Source organism: Octopus sinensis, linkage group LG17 (assembly GCF_006345805.1).
Source record: "Octopus sinensis linkage group LG17, ASM634580v1, whole genome shotgun sequence".
Lineage (NCBI taxonomy): Eukaryota > Metazoa > Mollusca > Cephalopoda > Octopoda > Octopodidae > Octopus > Octopus sinensis.
The window spans coordinates 15589511-15595972 of NC_043013.1; positions in this window are offsets into that span (position 1 = coordinate 15589511).

The following is a 6462-nucleotide window of genomic DNA, read 5'->3' on the forward strand; positions in this document are numbered from 1 at the left end:
GTAGGGGAGACAGGGAGTTATGCACCGGGAGGGTGGTCATACAAAGAGTTCAGGCCATTTCTGGTCAAGAGAGACTTTGAACTGAGCGGTCGTCGGCATCTTCACTATCTCGTCCGGTAGCTTATTCCACGGATCCGCAACCCGGACGGAGAAAGCCCCTCTCCTTCGATTGAGATGAAATCGTCGAAGATAGAGCTTTTCGGAGTGACCCCGCAGCCCACACTCTGGAGCAGGAGTGAAGAACATCTCTTTCGAGAGGTTACACTTTCCGCTTATGATGTTGTGAGCGAGAATGAGATCACCACGTTTTTCGAGAGATTTGGCTAATTTTCCGGGGGTCTTTGCCAAAGACTCTTGGTTCTTAATCTTTATAGAATCGACCCTTTATATTTAGAACTCTTTAATCACTTTAGCAACCTGCTTTAGCCTTTTAGTATTTAGATTACTCTTGTCAAATGAATTATTTATTTATTCGTATTGTTTTGAATTAATCGCGCATTAACTCATAGCTTCATGATTTCAATGATGTGATTGCTTCGTTTTGGAATGACATTGTAAGAGGTGTAAGAGGTCAGATCTGGCTGGCTTGAACGTAAAACAGGTAGGATATTTTGGCCGGATATGGCTAGTTTAAACGCTAAAGGGTTAGTACACCCTATTCAAACGAGGTGATAATATACACACAGCAACTTACAGAGACATACCTACATATGCGCATATATACATAGACATACAAACAACACACATATAAATGGAAAGACATATGCATTCAACACATAATAATAATAATAATAATAATAATAATAATAATAATAATAATAATAATAATAACAAGATCACTCAGAGAGTGCAAACCTCCGCCAAGGCAACATCAACGTCCTCTCAACGATTAGCCGGGGATAATTTTTAAAATGAGACTATCTGAAATAAACTCTGCTGCTCTCACAAAGAAGAAAACTAAAAATGAACCCGACCGCTCTCAAAAATTAAGGAAAAATAATCCAGAATCCTTGTCTGGCACCGGATCGATCCCAAAATCTAATAAGTTCGTGCCAGTCACAAGGCCAAACATCCCTGAAAGTTTCATCCGTCTCCATCCAGCCTTCGATAAGACGGTAGTTTTAATAATAAATGTCATAGTGCTGTACCATGCAGTGGCTCTAATGACCTCTGATCTTAACTGATTGGAAGTGTTATCATGTACGTTGTTTTGTCTTGGTATAAAAGATGGGCTACACCAAATATTCTGCTCAATACCACAGATTTGCTTGTCAGTTGTTTGACCGTAACCAGTTGAGCATGTCCCTTAGTGGCTGACGATATGTGCATCTCTGATGAGGAGCAGAAGTAGTGAGGAAGCAGCATAGCCATATGTTGAGAGGGATTCTTTGGGGTTTAAATAAGTCACCTCTAGAAACATGGGTGTTTTGTTCATCATCCTTAAACAACCCTTATTCAAGGACCTTTTGAGCGGGATGGGCTGCTCGACCAGAAGAAAATTCTAACAGCACATGACCTACAAGGTCAAAAAAATTTCTATCGTAGTAGGCGCATTAGGTACGATAAAAAATATTCAGACAAATACATAACAAACATACCAGGACTAAGATTAAATAGAAACCTGTTAATTAACAGGCTTCCATAGCACTGCTTGAAGAGTATTAATTAAGAAACAGTTCTTTCCTTGTGATAAAACGTCACTTCTTGAAATATGCTTGACGTCACATGAAGTCACGTGATGACGGAGTGTCCTGGATCCAAAGAGATGAACTCAATATCTCGTTAGCATTGATTACCGCCAGGCATCTTCTGTAGATTGAATGCTCCAAACGATTGATGAAGGCCATGGGGATAGCAGCCTACACTCTGTTAAAACTTGCAGTGAGTTGTGATGCAGTTGTCGGCCTTGGACGGATGTCATTTAGCCTTCTTCGGATTTTGTCCCATAGGTGCTCTATGGGGTTCAAGTCTTGAATTAGGGTAGGCCACGGCAGTGTCTAGATGTTGTGTTGTTGGAAGAAGTCTGTTGTCAGCTTGGAAGTATGGGCACGGGCGTTGACGTGTTGGAAAAGCGTGATTTCAATGACGGACAAAGTATGACAAAATGTGAGGCCTCAGCACTTGGTCGATGTGGCGAGTAGCGGTTACTCCATTGCTATGGCCTTAGCCGATATTTTGAAAGACCATCGGTCCAAGTTTCTGGTTGAGTGCAATACTGCCCCATACCATGATGTTCTGTCCTTCCCATGAGTTTTTCTCCACCGCATAGCCATCGGTATGACGTTCACCTCTTCTCCAAACCCTATCTCTGCCTTCTACCACAGAAAAACAATACCAACTTTCGCCAGAGAAGTCTATAGTCCTCCACTGCTGATATCGCTAGTTCTGGCGTTTTCGAGCAGTCGATCTGTGAGGATGGGGACCCTAGCAGGACGTCGATAAGACAGATTGAAAGATCTCATCCGGCGGTGAACTGTCTCTGCACAAATGGGTCTGTGGCGAGTGCCTATGGTCTGCCTAGCTGATTCCATTGCCCTCCGGAATCGGCCCAGCAAGCGCTGTCGGTGCAGGTGGCGATCTTAACGTGTCGTTGCAATCCTCAGTCGGCCATTGCGTGGACGATCATCCATGATGTTTGTGGCATCAGCCGCTCAATTGTCTGAATATTGCAGTTCAGGTCATTAGCAATGACCCATGGACGCTGACCAGCATGAAGACGTCCGATGGCCTGCTCCCTCATTTCGTGGAAGTCGTGGCATGCTTGCTGCGTTCGGGAAACGAAAATCAGGCTGGTAAATTTGGGTGCCTTGTACACCCAATGAGTCAACGTTTTGCACGTGCATCATGCTTTTCATTAAGATGCATTCTCGAGCATTACTATGTTCACGAAAAGTGAGCGAGTTGGAACCCCACATGCAATCCTTGTGTTTTCAAAAGAGAGTGGTGTTGTGGGTCAGCGACATCTTCCTGGTGTCAAATTACCTAGAAATGTGATAAAATCCATATATGTTTCTTTATTACCCACGAGGGGCTAAGCATAGAGGGGACAAACAAGGCCAGACAAACGAATTTAAGTCGATTACATGGACCCCAGTGCGTAACTGGTACTTTATTTATCGACCCCGAAAGGATGAAAAGCAAAGTCGACCTCGGCGGAATTTGAACTCAATCTCAATATCGTGTGTGAAACAATCTTTTACAGTGCGATGTTTCTTTTGTAGTTCAGTATATATAATTTGTAGCTGTTTGTGCACACATTGCATTCTAACTTCGCTAAGTCGGTGAGGCACGTTTGCATACCTCTGAATGTCTCTCCGCCGTTGATTACAACGTTCTACCACAGAGTAAATCCTGATACAAGGCTGTCATGTCTAAAGCGGAGGACCTTAATAAGGTACCGTAAATCCTCGAGTATAATTCGCATTTCCCCACCAAAATTTAAAGGTCAAAATCCCTAGTGCGTACTGTATACGAGGTTAAAAATGAAAAATATTTTCTAAGCAATGTCCGAGTCTCTATTTGCTGTCCGGCAATGTTTATTCAGACGCATTTTGTGATGTCGGGAGCTAAAATACTTTAAGCTTAGCCTGAAAGCAATGAAGTCATAAAAGAATCATCCATAACTTGCAGTAAACAACATTTATTAAAATAAAAGTATTCAGAACACAGAATAACATGTAACAAAAACAATTTGCAAACATATTTACATTCCCATATAACAGTTGAGAACATCACCATTATTGTATTACGCATGCGTGGAAGTGTCTGTTCGACTAGGTGCTGCTGGCTTAATTAAGCACGACTCAAGTTAGCGAAGGAGTGCGTATTATACACAAGGTTTAGATTTTTCAGAGGTACAGACCCCTAAAAATCCCCTGCGTATTATACTCAATGGCGGACTATACTCGAAGATTTACGGTATGTCAGTCTCATAAAACTGCAGCAATATAACTCCAGCAATATTATCGCAGTTAGAGCAACAAAAAATATACACACATACAGATATGCACAATGGTACACATACATACATATACACACATATATAAATACAGGTACACGCATACACACAGAGAAACAAATATACATGCACAAAGGTCCACTCACGCCCACATCGACTATCTCTCTCTCTCACACACACACACACGCACACACACATACGCAAACACTCACATACATACACATACTTACATCCTCTCAAACACACCTACTGGCAATCGCATAAACACACTTGAACAAAGTTTGAAACCACACACACACACACACACACACACACACACAGTGTCATGCACAAGTGCATACACAGAAACACCCACATACACAAGCAGGCAGAGACAGGCCGATACAGGCACCCATACACACGCACGCACGCACACACACACACACAGACACACACACACGAACACATAAATATACACATATATACACACTTATAGATTTATAAAAAGTTGGTCCATAAATCAAAGTTTACATGGTTAATGTGTTGAAGTCTCTCTCTCTCTCTATATATATATATATATACACACACACACACACACACACACACACACCACACACACACACACACACACACACATATATATATATATATATATATTCTTTCTCATGTTTCAGTCATTTTGACTGTGCCCATGCGGGAGCACCATATATATATTCTTTGATGCTTTTATATTTTTATTTCTTTCAGTCATTTGACTGTGTCCATGCTGGAGCACTGCCTTAAAGGTTTTTCTGGGCGAAGAAATCAACCTCAGAACTTATTCTTTGTAAGCATAGTATTTATTCTATCGGTTACTTTGGCCAAACTGCTAGGCAACGGGGACGTAAACACACTAACATCGGTTGTCAAATGATGATGGGAGGATAAACACAGACACAAGACACATACACACACGCACGCACACACTCTCTGTCTGTCTGTCTGTCTGTCTCGCTCACACACACACACACACACATATATATATATACACAATAGGCTTCTTTCAATTTCCGTCTACCAAATCCACTCACAAGGTTTTGGTCGGCCCGATACTATAGTAGAAAAACACTTGCCAAAGTTGCCACGCAGTGGGACTGAAACCCTGAAGCTGGAACCAAGTTGTTGGGAAGTATGCCCATTACCACACAGCGACGCCTGCGCTTGCATGTATATATATATATATATATATATATATATATATATATATATATATATATATATATATAAATAGGGAGAGTTCACAAAAAAAAACAAAAGACAAAGACAGGTGGTGTAGAAAACAAACAGATTATTAATAGTATAACGCACAGGAATAGAAAAAGTCTTTTACGTTTCGACCCTACGCTCTTCTACAGAAAGGGACACAGAAAAAACAAGGAGAGAAACAAGGAGAGAAAAAAGGAGAGGAAAAAGGAGAGAAAAAATTCACGCGCACACACACACACACACACACACACACACACACACACACACAGAGGAGAGAAAAAATTCACGCACACACGCACACACACACACACACACCACACACACACACACACACACACACACACACACACCACACGGAGCACCCAAAAGAAACCAGAATTATGCAATATTAATTTAGTCACTTAGTTTTATATGTTTACACTTTTTATCGCCTTCAAAGTATTTTCCATTTGAAGCAATGCATCGGTCCAGACACATTTCCCACTGTTCGAAGCAGTGCTGGAATTCTTGCGAAGCGAAGCCTTTTAACGCTTCCGTCATTTTTTTTTACTTCACCTCTTCCACATCTGCTAATTCTGTAGCGCTAGATTTCGTCATTAGCCAGCAAGTTCGAGGTGGGAGTAAGTCAATTACATTGACCCTAGTACTCACCTGGTACTTATCTTATCGACTCCGAAACGATGAAAGGCGAAGTCGACGATAATAGGCGAAGGAATTTGAACTCAGTTCGTAAAGACGGACAAAATGCTGCTAAGCATTTTACCTGGCGTGCCGACAATTCTACCACCTAACCGCCCTGTAACCTGTCAATATTACGATTAAGAGAAAGGCGGCAAGCTTGCAGAATCATTAGCACCCTGGGCAAAATGCTTACCGGCATTTCGTCCGTCTTTACAAGGCGAGTTCGAATCCGACCGATGTCGGCTTTGTCTTTCGCCCTTTCGAGATCGAAAACATAAATACCAGTCGAGCTCTGGGAATCTATGTAATCAACTTAACCACTCTCCCCCGAACTGTTGGTTTTAAGCTAAAATTTGAAACCAATATTACAGTTCGAAAGATATTTCATATTATGGAGGTGCTCATTTGTTTTGTCGAGAGAGGGAAAATGAAGTTAAAGAAAATTAAGCTAAATTCCGGTGAAAAAAAAAAATTTTAGCTATTTTTGTTCTGTGTTAGACAATATGAAATGACAGTCTATTCACGTTGAATTATGATTCCGTTGGAAAAAGCGACACTTATCTTTATGAGAATATATTTTTGTTTTGTCGAGAGAAGAA